This window comes from Saimiri boliviensis, chromosome 19, assembly GCF_048565385.1.
Source record: "Saimiri boliviensis isolate mSaiBol1 chromosome 19, mSaiBol1.pri, whole genome shotgun sequence".
Classification (NCBI taxonomy): Eukaryota; Metazoa; Chordata; class Mammalia; order Primates; family Cebidae; genus Saimiri; species Saimiri boliviensis.
In genome coordinates, this window is record NC_133467.1 from 45,615,568 (window position 1) to 45,640,513 (window position 24,946).

Here is a 24,946-nt window from a genome sequence, read left to right on the forward strand (position 1 = left end):
GCGCTGAGGCCGAGATGGACAGAACCCAGGACTACTGCATGGAGGGCAAGGTGGTCGGGGCGGCCCCCAAGGTGCCCGGTGCTGGAGCCAACAGGTACCGGAGTCGTCTGCCGATTGCCCTCTTGAGTCCGAACACCAACACCGGGGCCCGCAACACCCGGAATTTCGGGCACCCTGGAGAGGGGCGAGGACCTAAGGAAGAGGAGAGGCGAGGGAACAGCGGTAAGCAGGTGAGCGGACGACCCTGCGGCGGCACTCACCTTTCGCTGGGCCGACACCCCGCAGCCCCGCGGTGAGGCACCTCCGCACCGCTCGGGGGGGCTTCCTCCTATGCCCGCAGGGAGGGGGCGGCTCAGAACGGAGCTGGCAGTCCTCAGCCTCTTGCTCACGCCCTCAGCCGGCAGCCGCTTTCCCATGGTGGCATCCTGGCTGCCACAGCGCCCCCGGGCCGCTCCCCACGCGCCCTCCGGTACCAGCACGAGACCCCTCGTCCACTCAGAGCGCGATCTGGGCTCGGCCTTCCTGTCCTCGTTCTCTGCTTCCGTCTGGGGACGTGTGCCCAGCACCCCCTGCACCCCGCGCTCCTCTACCTCCCCTGATCCCGCTGGCCGCTAGGGCTCAGCCCTTGTGCGCGGCTGCCTCGCTGAGCCCCGGAGCCCAATGGCCGAGGCCCGCCGGAGTTGCCTGCTTAGAAACTCCCTGCAGCTCTGGTCTCATCCCTGCAGCTCTGGCCCCGGGACCTTGGCGACCGCCGCAATACCGTCCCCGCTCTGCCTGCGCCCGAGTTCAGGAGCCGGGCTTCTGGGCTCACCTGGGCCGCCTGCGGTGGAGCCCCCACCACCACCCTCCGCCACTCCAATGGCTCCTTAGGTTTCAAAGCTGCACAACCTGAGGAACGCCTTGGCCGTGCGCACACACACAAGCACGCACGCACGCCCTTGCACAGCACACACAGGCAGACACGCGGGGGCGAGCAGACGGTGCTCCTTCCTTCCCTTCCCAAAGGAGCTGCCTACATTAACTCCAGTAAACTGCTCCTTGGCAGAGGACGACTCAATCCAGCGCCTGCTGCCTTCACTGCTTCGTCCCAGGAGCCCACACCCTAGGGTTGCTATCAGAACCTGAGCCCAGGAGGGAAAGTGGGGAGCCGAGGTGGAGGAGTCAATGGTCAAAACTTTGTGGGGGCGGGGGGAGGATTCTGCGTGACCGCCCTGGCGACATCCAGGAGGCACGGCTGCCGCAGGGCATCGTCCACCCACCATGGATCCCATTCCCCCAGGACCTGAGAAGATGTGGCGGGGCCCCCACGGATGGGAGGGAAAGGGCTCTTGGGCACAGGTGTGAGCTACAAATTCGCAGACTGTCAACAGCCAGTCCTTGTGCCGACCTCTGCTGAGTCTGCCCAGACAGACCTCTCTCCCCCCTGCCCCAGGTCTCAAGAGCAACACATTTGCTTGGAGTCAGCAGTCACCTTTCCTAGTCCTCACCTGTCTGTCTCCCAGGAGCTGATGGAATACACAGTGCAACCAAGGTCTGTCTTGGGAAGAAAAAGAAGCAAGCAGCAAGGTGGGTCTCAGACTATTCCGTAGGCAGGTTAGACGCTTGCCAGTCTTTATCTGCTGCTCCCAAAAGTGTGCCAATAAAGAAGGAACAACAAACGTGGCTGAAGCAGGCTAGCTCTTCCTTACAGCACCCTCCTTTCCCGGGTCCCCAGTTTCTTGTCCCCTCTTGTGACAGAGAGACTGCTTACCAGCTCAGAGGCCTCCAGTTCCCAGAAGCAGAGAAAAGATACATGCGAAAATTCTCGCAGCAATCAGGAACAAAAGCAGGCAATGCTGCTCAAAACCTCTTATCCAAAGAGCTCAGCAATCACCTCTCCACTGTTTGGTTCAACTGCCAGGGAAATTTGGGCATTTTTTTCCTGCAAGCCCGCATCACAATCAGGATCGTGTGTGTGTGTGTTTGTGTGTCTGTGTGTGTGTGTGCGCCTTTTGGCTTGACTTGTCGCCTGGGGGTAGTTTCACAGTCCCTGAAGCACTTGTGAGTGCCATGCCTTTGGCATTTAGCATTTGCTAACATATATTATCACCATCTTATATGGACCCTACTTCCCTAGTAATCTTTTTAAATGTTTTTTATTTGTTATTTTTGTAGGTACATGGTTGGTGTACCTACTTGTGGGGTACATGAGATGTTTTGATACAGGCATAAATTTGTATAGTCATATATGTATATATTCATATATAAATTATTTTATATGGTGTTAATATAAATATTTATGAAAATAATATATAATAGGACATATTACATAATATATATTATATTCTATTATGGCACATGTATAATATAGGTTATAGTATATGTACTTTTTTTTTTTTTTTTGAGACAGAGTTTCGCTCTTGTTACCCAGGCTGGAGTGCAATGGCGTGATCTCAGCTCACCGCAACCTCTGCCTCCTGGGCTCAGGCAATTCTCCTGCCTCAGCCTCCTAAGTAGCTGGGATTACAGGCACGCACCACCACGCCCAGCTAGTTTTTTGTATTTTTAGTAGAGATAGGGTTTCACCATGTTGACCCAGGATGGTCTCGATCTCTGGACCTCGTGATCCACCCGCCTTGGCCTCCCAAAGTGCTGGGATTACAGGCTTGAGCCACTGCGCCTGGCCTGTACTATTAATATATTTATACATAATATATGTAATATACATATATTGTATAATTATTATGATTATATTATATAATTCATCCAAACTAAGGAATCAGAGGGAAAGATCTTATGAAAAAGCTCATCATGGAGAACAGGATATCTATCCCCTCAAGTGTTTATTCTCTGAGTTACAAACAATCCAATTACACTCTTTAAGTTATTGTAAAATATACGGGTTATTATTGACTATAGCCACCCTGTTGTGCTACCAAATAGTAGGTCTTATGCATTCTTTTTAACTTTTTTTAACCTATTAACCATTCCTAGCTACCCAAGATCCTTGTCCCCCACCATACCCCCCCTCCACCCTTCCAGCTTCTGGTAACCATCTGTATGTCCATGAGTTCAATTGTTTTGATTTTTACATCCCATGAAGTGAAAACATGTGATGTTTGTCTTTCTGTGCCTGGCTTATTTTACTTAACATAATGATCTCCACTTCCATCCGTGTAGTTACAAATGACTGGATCTCATTCTTTTTTATGGCTGAATAGTGCTCCATTGTGTGCATATACCACATTTTCTTTATCCATTCATCTGTTGATGGACACCTGGGTTGCTTCCAAATCTTAATTATTGTAAACAGTGCTGCAAACAAACATCAGAGTGAGATGCCTCTTTGACATGCTAATGTCTTTTCTTTGGAGTGTACATCAGCAGTGGGATTGCTGGGTCATATGTTCCCTAGCAATATTGTAACTGAGATTTATCAGGCACCACTCTTAGGGACTTGCTGAGTGTCACTCCCCTACCCCAGCATGAAAACAGAAAAAATCTTTCTTTGAGTTCCTTCAAAGAAATTCCAGGTACCTAGCTAGTCCTGAGAAGTAAACCAGCAACTTTGCAAACAATAAGGTCATTGTAGCTTAAAACAATAGCCAAGGAAGTTAGAGTCAAGAAATGTTTTTGTTCCCTGTATCATTCTGTTCTCATGCTACTAATAAAGACATACCCAAGAGTGGGTAATTTAAAAGAAAAGGGGTTTAATGGACTCACAGTTCCACATGGCTGTGGAGGCCTCACAATCATGGCAGAAGGTAAATGAGAAGCAAAGTCACATCTTACATGACGTCAGGCAAGAGAGCTTGTGCAGGGGAACTCGCATTGATAAAACCATCAGATCTCGTAGGACTTATTCACTACCATTGGGGACACCTGATTCAATTAGTATGATTCAATTATCTCTCACCAGATCCCTCCCATGACACATGGGAATTACTGGAGCTACAAGTCAAGATGAGATTTGGGTGGGGACACAGTCAACCCAAATCACTCCCTATAGAATCTAAACATAACATCTTAGTGTGTGTCCTTGAGTTGTTTTTCAGAAACCTAGACTCCCATTAAACCGATCAACTAGCACATAGACCTCCGATAAAAAGGAAATGAGGACTAAACTCTGTGATTGGAGTTCTTGTTCTAAATTTCTTCCTGAGGGATCTGGAGGAAGCCACACTCACAGGCCAGAGTGAACATTCTTTTCTGCAGACCCCATATTTTTAGACAAAGCTTCACCTCCTTAACTAATCACAAATCAGAAAATCTTTTAACTCACCTGTGACATTTGTAGAGATGGGATCTCCTTATGTTTCCCAGGCTGGTCGCAAACTCCTGGCCTCAAGAAATCCTCCCTCCCCCACCTTCCAAAGTATTGGGATTACTAGTCCTAATGTGAGCCTAAGTGGGCCTCTGCTTCCAATTGTCTGCTTTTTTAGGTCAAACCAAATGTAGAGGCTTCATGTATTGATTTATGGCTTTGCCTGTCGCCTCTGCCTCCCACCTTTAAAAATCTTTCCCTGTAAGCCAACTGGGTGGTTGGAACTTGAGCATGAGCTGCCTGATTCTCCTTGCTTGGTGCCCTGCAAATAAATGCCTTCCTTTCTCCTCCTGCAAAACCTTGATGTGGATAGCTAGTCTTACTGTGCTGGGTGAGCAGCCCCAGTTCCTCTGAACAATGTGACATGCTTGAGCCACTGGTTGAGTTTTATGTACCTAGTTCAGAGATGTGCATAGAAGGTGATATGGTTTGGCTCTGTGTCCCCTCCCAAGTCACATCTTGACTTGTACTCCCATAATTACCACATGTTGTGGGATGGACCTGGTGGGAGATAATTAAATCGTGGGGGTAGTTTCTCCCATACTGTTTTCATGGTAGTGAATAAGTCTCATGAGACCTGATGGTTTTATAAGAGGAAATCCCTTTCACTTGGCTCTCTCACTCTGTCTCTTGTCTGCCGCCATGTGAGATGCACCTTTCACCTTCCACCATGATTGTGAGGCCTCCTAGCCATGTGGAACTGTGAGTTCCAGGGCCCCAATTCCGGCACCTGATTTAGAAGTGGCCAGCAACCTGGGGTGCTACTTGGTGGAGGGGAGCTGGGGCGACTGCAGCTGCATCTCTGTCTTCCAGTGCTGCCTCCAGATCTTCATGCCACAAACAGTGACCTGGGCCAAGTCACTTTCCTGAATGGTGTCTTTAGGAGGGCATGTTCCTGAACTGTGAGGGGTGGTTGTACGGCAACTCTCCACAAACTTTTCCTAGGAATAGGGTAGAGTGCATTGTGCCCCTTCTGGGTAGACGTAAGGCCCCAAGTGAGAATCCAGGCCTCAGTCAATATTCATGACCCAAGTGGAGACCTGGGTTCCAGGCAGACATCAGGTCTTAAGTGGACAGTCCTAGGTGAATGTTGGATATTAAACACCATGTTGACACTATGTCTTAGGTGTATACCAGTTCCCAGGTGGATTCCAGTTTCCAAATGGACATCAGGCACAAGGTGGACATCAAGTTCCCAGTTGACAAATAGGTTCCAGGTGGACACCAGGCTCCAGTTGAACATCAGGCCCAGGTGGATGCTCATGCCCCGTGCTCATACCTGGGCATCAGGTATACATGAGGCCCCAGGTGAATACTTGTGTTCCTCCTGGTAAACATTAGACCCCAAGTGGACACCCTGGCTCCAGGTGGATATATGGCCTCAGGTGGCCATCAGGTCTCAGGTGCACCCGGGACTTGAAATATACATCAGGCACCAGGGTTTATACCCAGGCCTCAGTTGGACAGAATGTCCCAGATGGACTCAGGCACAAGGAGGATACCAAGGCTTCAGGGGTATACCCAGGCCTCATGTGGCTATAAGGCCTTAGGTGAAAATCAGGCCCTAGTTGGGTACCTGGTCTTCAAGTGGACATAGTAATGCCCCAGGCAGACCCCAGGCTTTGGATGGATACCAGGATCCAGGTGAACACGAAGGCTCCAGGTGAACACCAAGCCCCAGGTGAACCCCAGACCTCAGGTGGACATTAGGCCTCTGGTGGAGACCTATACTACAGGTTGACATCAAGCCTCAAGTGACCACCAGACCCCTGGTGGTTATGTAGGTCCCAGGTGGATATCAGGCATCAGATTGATTCTCAGGGCTCAGGTGAATACCAGGCCACAGAATAATAATAGTCTCAAGGTGGATATAGCCTCCCAGTGAACACCATATCCCAGGTGGATACCCAGTCTGATGTCCACCTGCAGACCAGAGTTCATCTAGGGACTGATTTCTCTTTGGGGCCTGGGTATCTTTCTGGGACCTATAATCTGCCTGGGGTCTGGTGTTTACCTGGGGATGAGTATTTATCTTGGGTCTGATGTCTACCTGGGGCCTGATGTTCACCTGGGGCCTTCTGTTTACCTAGGGCCTGATTTCCATCTTGAGATTTGGTGTCTACCTGGGGCCTGTGTGACTTGGTGTCAACTGGGATATGGTGCCTGATGTACACCTTGAGTCTAGTGTTCCCTTGGGGCCTGATAGCTACCTTAGGCCTGTTGTTCACCTGGGGCCAGGTGTTGTGCTTGGCCCTAATGTCTGCTTGGAGCCTGGTTTACCAGGGGGTTTTGATTCCCACCTGGGGCCTGAGTCTGTAACCCTGCTGTGGCTTTGGATTCAATCTGCAGCCTGTTGTTCACCAGGCACCTAGGTACCACATGAGGCCTGGTGTCACCCTGGGGCCTGATGTTCATCTGGGGCCTGGTGTCGACCTGGGGTGTGGGTTTTTACCTGGACCCTAATAATTTAGATGTGCCCCGGTGTTTACCGAGTTCCTAGGTGTCAATTTTTGTGTTAATTTCCACCATGAGCCTGGTGTCCACCTGAAGCCTGGGTGTCACCTTAGGGACTGAAGTCTACCTGGGGTCTTGTGCTTATCTGGGGACTAGATGTCCACTTGGAGCCTAGGTATCCATCTAGGTCTGAATTTCACTTGGGGTCTGATGTCCATTTGGAGTGAAGTGTCCACTTGAGTCCTCATGTAAACCTGGGGCCCAGGTGTCAGCCTTAAGCCTGATATTCACCTGGGGGCCTATGTCCACAGTGGGACTGGCTATTCACCTGGTGCCTCATGTGCACATGGGGCCTGAGTGTTTACCTGTGGCCTGATACCTAGTTGGGGCTTGGGTATCCTCTTGGGGCCTGATGTGCCCCTATGACCTGGTGTGTAACTGGGACCTGGGTGTCAGCCTGGCACGTGAATTCAACATCCATTGGGGGCCTGGCATTTAGCTGGGCTTGATACCCACCTGAAGCCTGGGTGTTTAGGTGTGGCCTATTACCTTTCTGTGGCCTGGTGTTTATCTGGAGCCTGATGTTTACCAGACTACCTAGGTATCCACATGGGGTCAAATGTCTCTCTGGGTCTGATGTTAATTTGTTGTTTGGTGTTCACCAAGGGCTTGGGCATCCACCTGTTGACTGATGTTCAGCTGGGGCATAGATATTCACCTGAGGCCCAAGGGTCCACCTGGGGCCTTGTGTCTACCTGAGGCATAATAATCCCCATGGAGCCTGGTTTTTACTGGAGGCCTAGGTGTGAACCCATATCCTGTTCACCTTAGGCCAGGTGTTAACCTGGAGCCTGGGTGTCAACCTAGGGCCAGACATCCTCCTGGGGCACTGTATCCACTTGTAGATGGGATGTCCAGTTGAGTTCTGATGTCCACCTAAGGCCTGGTGGTGAAATGTAAAGGAGAGCCTGAAAAGCTATCAAGCCAAGTGAAACAAGGAGAGGAAGGTTATTCCATTCCGGCAATGAGAAGAATGTGAGCCCAGAGATGGAGCAATGAACAGCTCAGTATACATTGAAATCTGCAAGAGGGATGTAAGTTGTGCATGCACTGCAATACCAGACCAGGGACGGGAGGATGCATTTCAACCTGCCTTTCGCTTTCTCCTCTAACATCACAGGAAGTCAGACTTACTCTTTGTAGGTCAGAGTTGAGTGTTATGTAACATAAACACTTGCGGGAAATGAAGTGGAAACACTTTTCGTAGATAGAAGAAGCAGCACTTGCAAAATTTAGAAATGTGAGGGAACATAAATTGGGAATGATTTTGTCTTTAAAACAATTAGTTCGTAATACTTTAGTTTCTTATTTATTTATTTATTTATTTATTTACTTTTGAGACAGAGTCTTGCTCTGTTGCCCAGGCTGGAGTGCAGTGGCATGATCTTGGCTCACTGCAACCTTCACTTTCTGGGTTCAAGTGATTCTCCTGCCTAAGCCTCCTGAGTAGTTGGGATTACAGGCACAAGCCACCACACCCAACTAATTTTTGTATTTTTAGTGGAGACAGGGTTTCCCCACGTTGGTCAGGCCTTGTGATCACCTGCCTTGGCCTCCCAAAGTCCTACGATTACAGGCGTGAGCCACTGTTCCTGGCCAATACTTTAGTTTCATACTGTTTATTTTATGCTATGGTTTAGCTTTTCATGCATTTATTTAACAAACAGATTTAAAGGAACAGTTAATATTTTTTCAAGTCAGGGATTATAGATAATGAAGAAAACATTTGTGTTGGATAAATACTTACATTTTTGTCTGTGTTACAAACCAGTTTTCCTTTCTTTCTTTCTTTTTTCCTTTTTTTTTTTGAGACGGAGTCTTGCTCTGTCACCAGGGTGGAGTACAGTGGCGCAATCCCAGCTCACTGCAACCTCCGCTTCCTGGTTTCAAGCGATTCTTCCACCTCAGCCTCCCTAGTAGCTGGGACCACGGGCACATGACACCACACCTGGCTAATTTTTGTATTTTTAGTGGAGATGGGGTTTCACCATGTTGGCCAGGATGGTCTCGATCTCTTGACCTCCTGATCCACCCCCCTTAGCCTTCCAAAGTGCTGGGATTACAAGCGTGAGCCACCGCACCCAGCCCAGTTTTTCTTACTTTGTAATATATTTTTTTCAATTCTGTTTCAGACCACACATAAATTTCAGTGTTAGAACTAAGCGTATGTCTGATGATGATGAAAAGTGTGCAGTATTTAGCAATTCCTGGAGATCTAAAAGACATACAGGTTTTTGTAAGCTGGTTGGTTATTACATGAGTACTTATATTTGATGTGTTTAGATGAAGTGATTCTGCTTATGGCATGAGAACCAAGATCTTGTAGGGATAGCATTTCCAGGTGTCTAGTTACAATATATATGTATTTTTTTGCTTGGAGAACTGTTGTGTTCAGCTTTATCCGAGATATCTTTTCTGGGTTTATACCCAAAAGCACTGTACTGGGGTCTACATTACTTCAACACATGCAAGTGACGTGATAGGATATTTAATCTTTTTCATGTATGTTTACTAGAAGTCATTGAGTAGAGGAATTTTACCTCTCTGAATGGAAGGGGATTACAATATGAGCCGCCTTTAACTGTCCAGACTGGTGAGGATAACCACTTTCTGGTAACCACTTCATAGACTTCTGTTTCTTTCGTTCAGAGTACAATCTTAATTTGTAAATATATTTCAGTATATTTACTTTATTATGCCTGCTTACCCTACTAGATTGTGTAAGCTCCCTGAGATCAGGATCCATGCACATCTCTTGTCTCTCTTGTATCCCTGGCACAGTGCCTACCTCATAGTAAGCCCTTAATAAATACTTGTTGAATCAAACTCAAGTGATTACATAAACTACACACCCAATATGTGCCAAACATTTTATGAATGAAAGAGAAACATTGAGACAGCATTTTGTAATTGTATTGGTGTTTGAAGGAGTACTTGGTGAACACAGGTTTTGCTAGCACAACTTTCAGCACATACTGCATGAGTAAATCTGGGAGTATCTCTGTTTTCTCTCTCAGACATCCCCTAAAGCTATAGTGAAAATGTGCCTGTGGCAGAGATGCTAATTCCTCTTCCTGTGCTATTACTATTCCTCTCTTTCCCAGTACCTGCCTCAGTGGAATGTGTGTGCAGTTCAAGGTGTATGGGGCTGAGGAAGGTGGCACAACTTGTTCCATGAATGCAGTCTTCCAGCAGTCTCTATGCAGCCTGGGCTCCCTGAGGGGATTCCCTTCCTTTGTCCTGTTTGGTGTGATAGATGTGTATAGATGTGTATGTGTATTGTCTGAAAATTGTTTCAAACATTATTACTTTTAGAGTTTGCTAAAACTAGACATAACTTAGAAGTACTCTAGTAGTTTCTGAAATCTGTATAGACATGTTGTTCATGGTCACACATTTCAATAAATCTGCTGTTGTGATAAGCTGCCTGTATAACAGATGAACTTGACCTAATGTGATTTTTGAACTCCAGAGCTACTCTCAAATTAAGTTATATAAAATTACTAACATCGTATTTTTGAAGTATGTTCCAGCCTGGGCAACATAGTGAGACCTTATCTCTACAGAAAAATTAAAAAACTGACCAGGTGTGGTTGGCATGTCCCTGTAGTCCCAGCTGCTTAAGAGTTGGAAGGAAGAAGATTGCTTGAGCCCAGGAGTTCAGGGGCTGCTGCAGTCAGCTGTGATTGCACCACTGCCTTCCAGCATGGGGATCAGAACAAGACCCTGTCTCTAAAAACAAGAAAGTAATGTATAGGCTCGATCTCAGAAATTTTAAATGATGTGATAATAGCTTATGATATGGCAGTCAGTGATACTGAAAGTTTCTCATTTATGTTGTGTTGCACTTACCTGTTGAGGAGATCCTGGTATTAGACTGATTTTTCCTAATTGATCAGAGGCTCAAAGACATGATGCATTCATAATTATACCAGCTAGGAAGTATTGAAACTGAATATGTGTAGTTGTTGTCATGTTTGAGCATACATGAGCATTCCAAGAAAGCAATGTGGGTGCTCACGAGTACATCTGTCAAGGCTTTCTGTGAAGTCTGTGTACATACTTCTAACTTAAGTTTTATTATTCCTTATTAGTCATTACTTTTAGAGGATGATGACACAGACAATCCAGAGGACAGCATGTCCTACCACATGCAGTGTCCCTTTTGAATCTTCGATGGAAAGCAAGCTGCAGTGTAATGTGTCTGAGAACTTCTGGAAGGCATTTCACCTCATTACTCTTTAGATTTAAGGCTGCTGTATATTTTGAGTTTGGCTCCACTGTTTCCCTGGTGATAATCATTTTTGGTCTTTAACTCCAGACTAATTCCATCACCAAGAACCTATAAAAAGATTGTCTCTACCATTCTTCTTGAAATTGGTAGTTGGTTTCAAATGACTAGAATGTTGAGAACGGTCATTCATAATTCCTAGGGATTTGCTAATAGTAATTATATTCAGTATTTTTTATGATTTTTTTTTAGCTCTTGGAAATATTTGTTCAGATCTTTCCTCTAAAAGAACATTAATTTTCAATGCTGCTTTACTGTGTTTCACACATTGAAGGATGACCTTATGTTTTATTTCATAGGTTGGTTAGTTTCTAAGAGAGAAACCCCGCATCTCATGGCCTTAGATCTCATGCTCTACCTACTTATGGTAAAGGGTCCAGGGAAAAGCACAGATGGCTGAATAGAAGTACATCTTTCTTCAGTAAAAGCTTTCACATCCTAATAGTGAACTTGGTTGTGAGAAGCATTTAAGTGCTCTTTCACATTACCTTTCTATTGCATTTGGGAATTATTACTTTTTGTTTGTTTGTTTTCTTTTTAAAGTGTTTGCAGTTATCCACTTCGGGCCCACTCCAGGCCTTCACAGCTGTTCTCATTAGGCCCAGCCCAGTTATTCATAGCTGTTTTCCTTGGGCCCAGACAAATTGTACACATCAATCCTTTTGGGATGGAAGAAGTACTTGACTGTAACTGGGTTCACTGCCTCAGTGTCAGATGTCTTTGGGACCCAAGCTTCAGTGTCCTGCTCTGTAGCCATGTAACTAGCTGGCAGGTGAACCCCTTAATCACAACAAAAAGAAATCTTTCAGAAAACCAAGGTTTTAAGCTGAAAAAAGAAACCAGTCCACCCTGCTGTGCAACAGTGTAACCAGAAATCACATCTCTCATCTAGTTCTGATTTTGTACCCATTTGGAATCCTCCCACGCAGGCTCAGGTAGCCACCATTGAAGTTTCTGCATCTAGGAGATTGACCTTGTTACATCCCACATGCCATCTTTCTTTCTGTGCATGCTGATTTCATTCCACCTGGTGTCCTCCAGGGTTCTCCACCTTGCTGGAGAAGAAAACGAAACCTTCTACACTCACTTTGAAAAGAAAAACACTAGAGAAGACACACTGAAGAAACTCTATAGAAGCTCCCACCTCAGCAATCAGCACTGGGAACAGGAGCTGTTTCTTCCCCAGGATGCAACCCAAGTCACCTAAAAGCTTCCAGTGGCACCTGGTGGGTCCTGAGGGAAGGAGACTGTGAACACCTGAGCTGGACGTAAGAAGGAAAGCTATTTACACTTGGTCTGGGAACCTATAAGCCTGTCAGTGAACAACTAGGCTGGCCCCGGTTTGGATGGCTATGAAAATCTTGGCTCAACCCAATTCAGACAGCTGTGAATATCTGGGCTTGGCCCAAGAAGGAGAGCTATTGAGCCCTGCGCCGCATCCCCATAAGAAGGAATGTAAGTTCCTGGGCTGGCTCACATGAGAACGGCTGTGAGCACCTGTGGGCTCCAATGAGGACAGCCGTGAACACCTGGGCTGCCCACTCTTAGACGGCTGTGAGCAACTGGACCGAGCCAGTGAGAACAGCTGTGAACCATGGGCTGTGCCAGCGCAGACAGGTTTGAAAACCTCATCTGCCCTGATGAGGACGTTGTGAACTCCTGGGCTCGGCCCCGTGAGTACAGCTGTGAACACTTGGACTGGCCTCAGTGAGGATGGCAAGGAAGACTTTTTGGAGACCTAGTAAGGACACCTGTGATCACCTGAGGTGGGCCTACTGAGGACAGCTGTGATCACTGGCTGACCCTGATTAGGAAGGCTGTGAACAGCAAACCTGGGCCACAGTAGAACAGCTGTGAATATCTGGTTGTCCCTGTGAGGATGGCTGTGAACACCTTGACTGAGCACAGTGAGGACAGCAGTGAATGCCTCATCTGGAGCTGGCGGGATGGCCATGAACACCTGAGCATTCACACCTTCCCTTCCCGCTGTTAGGAGTGGATGCTAGGTGGTTGTTAATGCCAGTTTACCCTGCTGTGTGACAGTACAACCAGAATTCATGCCTCTCATTTAAGCGTGACTCTCTAGTGATTGGTAGCCCTCCCCCGCAGCCTCAGGTAGACACCATTGAAGTTGCTGATTCTGGGAGATGAACTTGTTTAGATTTGACATGCCTTGTTTGTCTTTCTCTGCCTGTCTCATTTTGTTTGACCCAGTGTCCTCGTTTCTCTGCCTTGCCAGAAGTGAGGTGATGTTCTGAAGTTCGATGACTGAAGGGTACTCCGTGTGCATACATCCTGCAGTTTCTGCGTCCCTCCACCTGGGGAATGAACAGGTAGGCTGACCCCATTCCTTGGCTCTTGTGAGCAAATGCTTCATGAAACAGAGGAAGGCAGACATCTCCTTAGGGACTGGTTTCCTTTTCTGTAAATTTCTACCCAGTGCTGAGGTGGCTAAATGAACTGGTATTTGTAGTTTCAACTTTGTGAGAAACCTCCTACTTTATTTTTCCACAGCATATATAATACTTTACACTGCCCACAAGAGTGAAGTAGAGTTTTTCTTTCTGCAAGTCTATCCTGGCCCCTGCCTTGAAAAACTTGCATTGCCTTTTGGGTAATACTTATTCTCAGTGAGGTTTGCCCTCAGTGGGGCATGTGAGTGTCGCTTTGATTTCTTGGGGGATGACTAGTGATGTGGAGAAAATTTTCTTTTCCGTGTGAGTCAGTTTTATGTCTTCTCTTCAGCAATGCCCCTACTGTTCCTTTGGGCACTTCTGACTTGTGGATTGGGTTTTATCTTGTGGCTCAGTATCCCTTGTTTCTTGTGTATGTTAGTTAAGGGTTCCTTTCAGAGACCTGATTTTTCATAATGTTCTCCCAGTCTGTAGGAGGCCTTCTCATTGGGTTTATTGTTTTGCCTCTTTTGCAGAGTCCCTAAAGTTGTCCTTAGTTTCAGGTGTTTATATTTTCTTTTTTTTTTCCTCTTTCCTTTCTTCATTCACCATGTATCTTGCTTTTTAAAGCGGTGATTTCTGGGTCCTGTGAGGGGAAAGAGGAAGCTGGCGAGGCTGTTGAACTGTCTGTGGGTGTATTTTTCATAATTTGTTTTTGTTGCAGCTTGGGTGCTCGCATTCAAGTTGCCCCCAACTAAATACTCAGTGTGTTTTCCTTGGAGTTTTCTGGCTTCAGGATTTGACTTAAGTGTTCAGTTTATTGTGTGTTGATTTATTGGGTTCTGTGCAACACAAGGGTCCTGTTTCAGTTCTTTGCACATGAATACCCATGTTTCTCAATGGTTGTGTCTTTGGTGTGCTTTTGAATAATGTGTTGACTGTCTGTTGTTTTGGGTGTGTGTTGTGGCTCCCTTATTTTTTCCATTTGGTTATGGCTCCACTGAGAATGGCTGTGAACACCTGGGCTAGGCCCAACATGAATGGTTCTGTACGGTTGTGTGATAAGGATGACTGTAAACTGTGACATTCACCCAGACCAGGATGGCTATCAACACATGGGCTGGCCCTGGTGAGGACAACTGTGAATACCTCTCTTGAGCCCAATAAGAACAGCGATGACCACCTGGGCTAGGCCAAGTGAGGACAGCTGTTGATACCTGGACTAGCTGTAGTGAGGACCGCTGTGAAAACTTGAGCTGGAGGCTGGGCACGGTGGCTCATGCCTGTAATTCCAGCACTTTGGGAGGCAGAGGCAGGCAGATCACAAGGTCAGGAGTTCAAGACCAACCTGGCCAATATGGTGAAACCCTGTCTCTACTAAAAGTACAAAAATATAGCTTCGCATGGTGGCACATGCCTGTAATTCCAGCTACTCAGGAGGCTGAGGCAGGAGAATCACTTGAACCCGGGAGGCGGAGGTTGTAGTGACCTGAGATTGTACCACTGCACTCCAGCCTGGGTGACAGAGCGAGATTCAGTCTCAAAAAAAAAAAAAAGAAAAGAAAAAAAGAAAACAAACAAACAAAAAAAGAAAACCTGAGCTGGGCCCAAAGAAAACAGCTCTGAAAACCTGGATTGGACCTAACTGAGGATGGCTGTGAATACCTGAGCCTGCCCCAATGAGGACAGATGTGATCACCTGGGCCGTCCTCATGAGGGTAGCCCTAATATTATACCTTGGCTGGATTCAGAGAGCAAAAATGTGAATGTCTAAGGTGTCCCTGACAAGGTCTACTGTGAACGCCCAGGCTGGCTCCCGTAAGGATGGCTGTGAGTACTTGAGCAGGGCACAATAAGATGGCTATGAACACTTGGACTTGCCACGAAAAGGACCACTATAAACGCCTGGGCTGGGCCCAGCGAAAATGACTAGAAACACTGGAATTGGGTCAGCTGAGGACGACTGTGAATGCTTAGGCTGGACCCGGTTAAGAGCTGGGAACTTCTGGCTTGGGAATAATGAGGATATCTATGAAAACCTGGACTTTGCCCAGAGAGGATGGTCATGAAAGCCTGGGCTGACCCCTAGCAGAAGGGCTTGGAACACATTGGATGGCCTCTATGAGGGTGACCAGTAATACCTTGGCTAGCCCCGATTACCACAGTTGTGAACAAATTGACTAGTTCTGATGAGGATGACTATGAATATCGAGGCTGCTGCCAATGTGGATGGCTGTGACCACGTAGGCTGGCCTTAATGAAGACCACTGTGAACACCTGTAAAGGCCCAGATGCGAACAGCAATGAACACCTGGGCTGCTCCCAATGAAGCTAGCTTTGAACAGCTGGGCTGGGCCAAGTGTAGACAGTAGTGGAAACCTGATTTGGCTCAGATGAAGATGGCTATGAGCACCTTGCCAGGCCCAGTGAGAGTGACTATATAATACCTTGGCTGGTACCAATTATGATTGTGAACACCTTGGCTGCCACCAGTGAGGATAGCTGTGAACACCTCAGCTGACGTCATGTAGATGGCTGTGACCACCTAAACTGGCCCTCGTGAGGACCTCTTTGAAAACTTAAACTTGATTCATTAAGGCCAGCTGGAAACACCTGGGCAGGTCCTCAGGTAAATGGGTCTGAACAGTTGGACTCTCCCCAGTGAGGACCGCTATAAACAACTGTGCCAGGACTATTAAGGAAGACGATTAACACCTGAACTGGGAACAGATGATGGCAGCGAACACTTGTCCTGATGAGGACAGCTGTGGTGAGCACCGAGGCAAGGCACAATGAGAACAGCTGTTAACACCTGGTCTTGGAGCCTGTGAGCATGACAGTGAACACTTAGCCCTGGAGAGGATGGCTGTAATCTTCGAAGCTTGGCCCAATGAGGACAGCAGTCCGCGTTTAGGCTGGCCGCAGTGAAGACAGCTGTTAACGCCTGGGCTAGGTCCCCATGAGGAGGACTGTCAGTAGCTGGCCTGGCTCAGAGGAGGACGGCTGTGAGGACCTGTGCTGGCTCCACTGAGGACAGCTGTGAACACCTGTGCTTAGCCCAGTGAGGCTCGCTCTGATCACCTGGGCTGGCCATTGTTAGAACAGCTGCGATCACCAAAACTGGGCTGAAGATGGTTGAAAACACCTCAGCAGAGCTAATGAGGACGGCTATAAATACCGGGTTTTGCCCAGTGAGGATGGCTGTGAGTAACTGGGCTGGCCCTGATTAGGACGGAGTGAAGACCTGGGCTGGGCCCAATGGGAACAGCATTGAACACCTGGGCTGACCTTGATGTGGTCGGCTGTGCACACCTTGGCTGGGTCCAGTGAGGACAGCTATTGACACCTAAGCAGGGCCTCAGTGAGGACCATGATGAACACCTAGATCAGGACAACTGAGGATAGCTGTGAACATCTGGGCTGAAGGCAATGTGGACAGCTTTTAACACCTGGGCTGGTCCCAGTGAACATAACTTTGAACACCTGGGCTGGCCTCAGTGAGGATGGCCCTGATGAATACCTGGGCTGCCTCCCATGAAGATGGCTAGGATCACCCGGGTTGTGCCCTGGGCTTGTCTGACCCCTAGTCTGTGTTGGGCTGGAACCTTCTCTAGAGGCTCCCAGCTCTCTTCCCTTCACCTTCCACCCCAGCAGACCCTCAGGCCTTTTTTGTGCTCACTCCTTAAGCTCCCCTTGGACTCTGCTACAGAGGCTTGGCTTGGCTGCCTTGCGAAGGTGGAGACACATCTGATCCAGTCACTGCGGGGGGTGCCCCATGTGGCAACTGCTCCGCTGGGGCTGTTTGGGGCCCAGGACCCTCAGAGCAGAAGACTGGGCTTGTGTGCAGAAGGCAGCCTTGGGGTGCTGACTCCCCCAGTGCCCAGTTTCTGACAAAACTTAGCCATGCCCTGATACCTACCCACCCATGTCAGAGGGTTCTGTGACTTCTAAGGGTGTCAGAGGCAGGTCCTGGTCATGGTTCCACCATGAGTGTGAGAGGAGATTTCTGGGTCTCCATTTTTTGGCACAGAATGGGGAGAGGGATGTCTGTGTTCGCCAGTGGGTGGCTCAGGTGGCGTCTTGGGGGAAGAAGCCTCCACGAAAAGAGGACTATGCAAAGATGGTGCCATCCAGGCCACCTGTCCTGGCTGGTGGCTCAGGAGGAGAGGTGACTGAAGAGTCCCTGCACCCCACATTGGTCCCCCCTGCTCTACATTTTGGGAAGAAGGAATTTGTCTGGGACTCACGCTGCACTGTCAAGATCATGACAGTTGTCCTCATTGGACACCAAGGAGGTAGCTGCCCTTGGCATTTATCGAGTGTCCAGTGTATGCACTAGGCTGTCCACGCATCTTCAGAAGCCAGCGTTTTCTTGATGGTTTGACAGAGAGGTGCTCAAACTGAGGGCACTAAAAATGGGACAGGCTGTCAGATTTTCCAGATGGAGGGATTGACTTGTTAGTGAAGTTGGGCTGTGGGGCCATGAGTTGAGGCAGTCGGCTCTCCAAATGAGGCTCCTGTGGACCACTCAGTCCAGCCTGCCCTAGGCCTTTGCTCCTCACTGGCTCAGTGCTGGGTATCAGGCCATGATAGGATGGGCAATCTGATGCCTCGGTGTGCCCCTTTTCTTTCATGGTTTAGACACAACTGCGCTGTATGACTGCTCCAATAGACATCATAAGACTGACAGAATGGAAGCTTTGTGACATCAAGGTACCAAATTGTAAACACCAGGCAAGGGTTGAGTCCCACACCCCTAAACTTAAGGAATAAACTGTTCTGACTGCCACAGGGTTTTCTTTTTCTTTAGCAGCTAAATAAGCACCGTTAAAACCATGATAGCTCAGCACCAGACACTGACTAACTGGCCCCTAACCCATGTTCTAGCAGCCATAACTATAGCTCTGATGGGACAGGAGATTGTTTTTAGTAACGTTCTTGTATGAAGAGACTACCCACCACGGACTGGCTGTGGCCAGTTGATAGAGGCTGTGCACTTGTGTGCCTTGTGTCCCGAAAAGACCTTTTGAGGTAGAGAGCCTAATTGTAATACATTTAAACACTGTCTTTACCTCAAAGCGAACATGGGTCATATGTTACATGCATGTTTGGTCTGTACATGTGCATCAGGACCACTGTCATGAATATTCATAGCTCCTCCTGTAACCTGCCGAAAGTTTCTATTTAGCCAGATTATCCAGAGTAAAGCTCCTGCCCCGACTCCCTTCCATGTGCTGTGCCAGGCTCTTCCCTTGGTGGGAGACGTGCTTCCCAGCCTGTGGGATGGCCCCTTTGTGGGCCGTGTGTAACCTTTTATAAGAAATAAAGTTTCTTGCTGAGCAGAAGCTCTTTAGTTCAATTAGGTCCAATACCAAGCCTCAGCAACACATGATTTACCCACATAGCAAGCCTTCACTTAAACTTGTGAATCTAAAGTAGAGGGAAAAAGCCCCCTCTCCATTTCCAAATTCATACATCATGTGATTGTTTAAGTTAACAGAGTGGATGAAACAGTTTGTTCATAGAGCAACATTTCAGGTCTAAACTACCTTTTGTTACCTGTTATCCTGTAACACTGGTAGTTTCCCTGAATGTTTGTATGTACTTGTCAGTCAACTTACAGTGGCTGTTGCAGAAGTAAAACCCACAGTTATCTTACCCTTGGCCTGTGCCATAAAATGACAGGCCCTTTTTCACATATTTGAGAGGTATTTTGGGATTTTTAAACTGGAATATGCATGTGGCTTTTAAAACATGTTTGCAGTTTTCATGCTATTCTCCTTTTGAGAAGTGGAGTCTGTGCTCTCACTCACTGGTTAACCAGACTTGACACTAGTGCTTACTTTTCACTGGCAGATGATGTCGAAGTGATGTTGTGTAACTTCTAAAATTATGTTAAAAATGCCATGAGCATCTGCCTGCTTCACTTGGGACACGCGCCAGTGTCTGAGTGTCCCGAGACTGCCTGCTGCTGGGAAGTCTGGTAAGTTCTCCAGCCAAGCCCAAGTTCCTCTGTGGACCTGAGCATGACGTCACGTCCAGATGATCAATCCCCTGTTGTGGATTCCATCCCAGTCCGTGAGACTTCTCTGCAGTCTCCAGGCATCAACATGCACCAATAAGCTATCTTTTCTGTGTTTTGCCTGAATTCCTGTCCCTGTGAAGCATTAGCAAATTGAAATGTTTGTTTTCTACCAGCATTTGGGGTATTAGTTTTTTGTTTAAAAAAAATCACAGTAAAGACATCAGGAATAACACACTTGCAGGTCATTCACTAGGTACAGAAGAATGCACACTGAAATCTGGACTTGTCTTTCCCTCTTCTGCAGCCTACCAGCTTCTGCGTCTGGAAGTAACAACAATGAAGTTTCTGCACATCTTTCTAGATTTATTAATTGAACGATCATGTAGCACTGACACCAAGACAAAACTTTGTAAAAGGGCTTTGACTATCAATGTAAAAGACTCATTTATTTTCATATACGGTGAACACTCAGGTGGCAGCAGGAAGGAAAGCCTTATGCTCATTCTTTTGTATTCTTCCTAATATATTCTGTTTTTAAAAATTTCCTTCCCATTTTGGCATTAAGAGATATAAATCTGTTGTCTAGATTTTTAATTAAGTTTTCTCTCTCACACACACAAAAGTGTATATTTATAAATGCACACCCCATTTTTCTATTCAGTTGTTGATAATTAAAATTCTCTATTTTCACAGGTATGTTCCTTCCCAAATCCTGTTAACCATCCCCTCAGTGAGATAATCTCTGAAAAAAAATTTCAGTATTGGCCGTGCATGGTGGCTCACACCTGTAATCCCAGCACTTTGGGAGGCTGAGGTGGGTAGATCACGAGGTCAGGAGTTCAAGACCAGCCTGACCAACATGGTGAAACCCCATCTCTACTAAAAATACAAAAATTAGCCAGATGTGGCGGCACACACCTGTAAACCCAGCTAATCAGGAAGCTGAGGCAGAAGAATCGCTTGAACCCAGGAGGTGGAGGTTGCAGTGAACTGAGATCGCACCATTGCACTCCAGCCTGGGTGACAGAGTGAGACTCTGTCTCAAAAAAAAAAAAAAAAAGTATATCAATGCAGGTTTTTTTTTTTTTTAACCTAATCTATGACCCATTTGATTTAATAATTTTTAAAACCTATGATGAATCAACACTGATGGAAATTTATACTGCATTATTTTACATCTATTTTTTTTTTCTTTGAGACAGTCTTGTACTGTTGCCCAGGCTGGAGTGCAGGGGCGGGATCTCTGTTCACAGAAACCTTCGCCTTCTGGGTTCAAGCTGTTCTCCTGCCTCAGCCTCTGAAATAGCTGGGATTACAGGTACTTGCCACCACACCCAGCTAAATTGTGTGTGTGTGTGTGTGTGTGTGTGTGTGTGTGTGTGTGTGTATGTGTGTGTTTATTTTTAGTAGAGATGAGGTTTCCCAATGTTGGCCAGCCTGGTCTCGAACTCCCGACCTCAGGTGATCTGCCTGCCTTGGCCTTTCAAAGTTCTGGGATTACAGGTGTGAGCCACCATGCTTAGCCTCATTTCATATCATAATGGGTAGCCTCATATCATATCAACCTTTTTAAAAAAAAAATTACAATTCTCATTTTCCAAAAATTTTATTTCTATTATGTTTTGGGAGTTTTTCAATTGCCTTCAAAGTGCTAATTCCCATGGCCAGAGCATAGGAATGTGTGTGATCAGGTGTTGACTGATGAACCAGAATGCATATTTGATCCTGGAGTTTGAGGTTATCAGAACTCTCCATTTAGAAAAGCATTCTTTATATATTTTCAAACAACCCATGCTGAACACACAGTGCCAATTTCTTATTCATCTGTCAATGAATATCCTGCCATATATATATACGTATATATACATATACGTATATATATGTATATATGTATGTATATGTCAGAGAAATCTCTAGATAAACTTGAGATTCAGAAATCAGTATGCAAACTTAGTTGCACACAGAGAAAAAAGAAGGTGTTATATATGTAGTAGAAAAGCTTTTATACAATTACTAAGAATTACATTATCAGAGATTAACTTTAAAACTGAACTTATACATTTTAAATTTAATTTGGAGCTAGTTTAAAATTGTTGAACCTAGGACTGTGGTGACTCAAGAATAGTAGAAATGGGTAGGAATGACATTTCATATCAAACATGGAATCTCCCCTTATTCTCAGTGAATTAGGTTTTCCTCTCTTCACCCTGAAATTTTCACCATCAAATATATATTGGGAGGCAGATCTTTTTTTTCCTTTAATGTTTATTTCATACACACAGAATAATGTTGTGGGTCTGGGATTCAGTTTTGAAATGAAACATGCAGTCCAAGTGACCCCCCTGTCCATGTGAAAATGGTCTGGTCTAGATCAAGCAGTTGCGCCCCTTATTGTGACATGTATGTTTGCAAAAATTCTATGGTGATCTGTTGCTAAGGTGATCTGATGATGTAGGTCTTGCCTTTGATTTCAGGTGCTATTCTGGCAATCAAAGGTTGGCAGGTAAAAGCAACTTGGAAATTTTCTCTGGCTCGCAAGATGGGGAATGTTTCTAACTGTTGTCTCAGAGGTATGTATGTTCATTTCGGTCTCCTGACTGTAATTTCTTCAGGTGGGCCAGTTTTCCTGTATGTTAAATGTCATTCTGATTTTTAAAAATTTCCCCAATTCCTATTTGTCTACAGGTTTATAAATATGTTTTAGAGTTTTATTACTCAGTTTATATTTTTGATTCTATCAAGATATTTTATATATATTTTTCTCTAGGAATAAGTACTGTTTCCCATGCCAATTTTTTTTTTTTTTTGTACACATGCTTCCATAGAGTAGATAGAGAAGACACACAATAACACCGCCTTCATCAGGATCTTGATACCAAATACAGTATGAGACATTCCATGAAACACCAAAGTCTTCTGAATACAGATGTCAAAATCTGAAAACAAATATTAGAGCAGTTTAAAATAGGAGATATTTAGAAAATACAAATAAATTTCATGATGGGAAACACTTTTGCCTAATTTAGAAGTTTTGAGGAATTCTTTTAATTTAAAATTTTTTTTAAAGATAAATCCAATCAAAAGGACATAAAAAGTTAAGAAATAGGAAACATTATTAGAAGTCATGTAAGATTTATGAGAATTTTACCTTGCAGTAAAAACTGCCTGGCATTAGATAAATTGGTTCATAAGGTCTTATTAAAATTAGCTATAATATTAAAAATACACTAATGCAAAACTAAACTTTTAGTTAAAAAAACTATTCTTAAGACAATAATTTGTTCTCAATGAGATTACAAGAGGTAATAATTTTTCATTCTCAAATCTGTTTCTTTTTAAAACTTCTCAGATTTATGCCTCAGAATTTCAACTTGTACCACATCCCTTTATAGATGTTTTACAGGTCACATATCATTGCCTTCTGTTTCTCTTCCCCTTAAAAACCTTGATCTTTTTACTTGGCTAGGATAACTGTCTTCTTCAAAGTTTCAGCAGCAGCTTTAACTTCCTTCCTCCACCCCACAGCCTTTTTGATAACTATGAATTGTTTCCTATGAACAGAAAACATCTCATGCTGATAGTAAGAGCCATGTATCTTTCTGTTGAAGCTGCTAAATTTTCTGTTTACATTCCTCTAATGTCAACCCATGGCTGAACAATATGTCTAAATAAGTTTGAGTACTCTTTTCATCATGTGTGACTTCTACATTATTTCAATATATTTTCTTGAGACACTGCCTACTCTCAGGTAGTCCTTAGTCCAGGCTGCTCAGATCATTGTGCAGAACAATAGCCAGTGAGACATTGGGGGTTAAATATTTAATTCACTAAATCACTGAAAAACCAACTTGGGTGGCCACATTTTCAGTTAATTCCCATTAACTGCTTGTGCAACGTTGGTTAGTTGAAAGGAAGTTGATTCTTGGCACAGCCATTAGGTGGCAATTGGTTTGGAATGTCCTGAGATCTGAACTAGCTTGAGAGCCAAGCAGAACTTGGTACCTTGGGGTGGTCAGTTGGTTATGGAGGGGTGCTCACTGCCAGGCAGCTGATGGTTCTGGGCCCTGGGTAGGATGAACAGACATTTAAATTTGTTCCTCAGAAAGGCTTTGTTTGCAGAAAAGTGCCATATTTTAGCCCAGGAGTTAAAACCTAGAGACAGGAGTTTTGTTTAATGACTTGAGCTCTTCTCTGGACTCAGCCACCTCTTCTAGGACATCAGCCTTCCCGAAGAGTCCTTGGTGCAGAAGGATTGGGAAAGGGAGTGGAAAGAGCTCCAGGTTCAGGGTCCAGGCCATGATTTAGAGGCCTTAGTTGTTCAGGAATCTCTGTCCCGAGAAAACCAACCAAATACTTGTCCCAGATCTATCTTTCATCAGTGTCATGACTCTACACAGGTCGCTTCCAATCTCTTTATTTTACTTCCTTAAACTGTCAGCTCTGGGTGGCAGTTCCCCAAGTGCCTTCTCTATATTTACCACTACCAAGGGCTTGGCTTATTCTTCCAGACATAAAATAGTTGAACACTTTATGGCACTTAGAAAGCACTCACCTTCTTAAGGCTTTATGTCCATGTCACTATTTTTACCCTTTTAGCATAACATAGGCCATTACCAAGATTTCCCCATGCAGACCAGGGAGTGGAGGCACAAAGGGGTCTATAGAATTTCCTCAGGTTTGAGCAGCTTCTCAAAAGGCCTTGAGCTCAGATCTTATGTACCAGACCCTATGCTCTTGGTCACTCCAATATACTACCTTTCTATAATGTCTCATCTCAATACAGGTAATGCCTGTACAGTTATATGTGCAGCTTCTCTGATCTTCTGCAGCAAGATATCAACAACTGTCTTCATTTTAATTCCTTTCTTAGCATGTTGCATCGAGGAACAGGGAATGGATCCTGGGTTCACCGGAAAATCCACTGTCTGCTGCCACAGCCCTAAGAAGAGAATCCTTCGTCACTGGCCTCCCATCCGTTTACGCCGTAGAGTTGCATCAATGGAAGGTATTGTGGAAATTCATTCAATTCATTCGTGATATGATTTCTAGATTCTTCAGTGTCTCATGTTTAAGAAAATTATAAAATTGCTATGCTATATTCTTTATGTCATGTGTGCAAATTTAAATGTATTAAGACAATCACTAGGCTGGGCCCAGTGGCTCATGCTTATAATCCTAGCACTTTGGGAGGCTGAGGAGGGTGGATCATGAAGTCAGGAGTTCGAGACCAGCCTGGCTGATAAGGTGAAACCTTGTCTCTACTAAAAATACAAGAAAAAAAAAAATCTAGCTGGGTGTGGTTGTGTATGCCTGTATTCCCAGCTGCTCGAAAGGCTTAGGCAGAAGAATCGCTTGAACCCGGGAAGCCTCTTCCCGAGTTCCAGTGAGCCTAGATCATGCCACTGAACTGCAGGCTGGGT

General features: G+C 45.6%; 1 long non-coding RNA gene across 1 annotated transcript in view; it reads left to right on the plus strand.

Annotated features, from left to right (window-relative positions):
* The window catches only part of LOC141582203 (uncharacterized), a 49,586-nt gene extending 25,061 nt beyond the window's left edge, over positions 1 to 24,525 (plus strand). Inside the window, exons 3-4 of the long non-coding RNA XR_012515010.1 lie at positions 22,001 to 22,096; positions 24,397 to 24,525. This is a non-coding gene — a long non-coding RNA (uncharacterized LOC141582203). The remainder of the gene's footprint in view (positions 1 to 22,000; positions 22,097 to 24,396) is intronic.
* Positions 24,526 to 24,946: the final 421 nt, after the last annotated feature.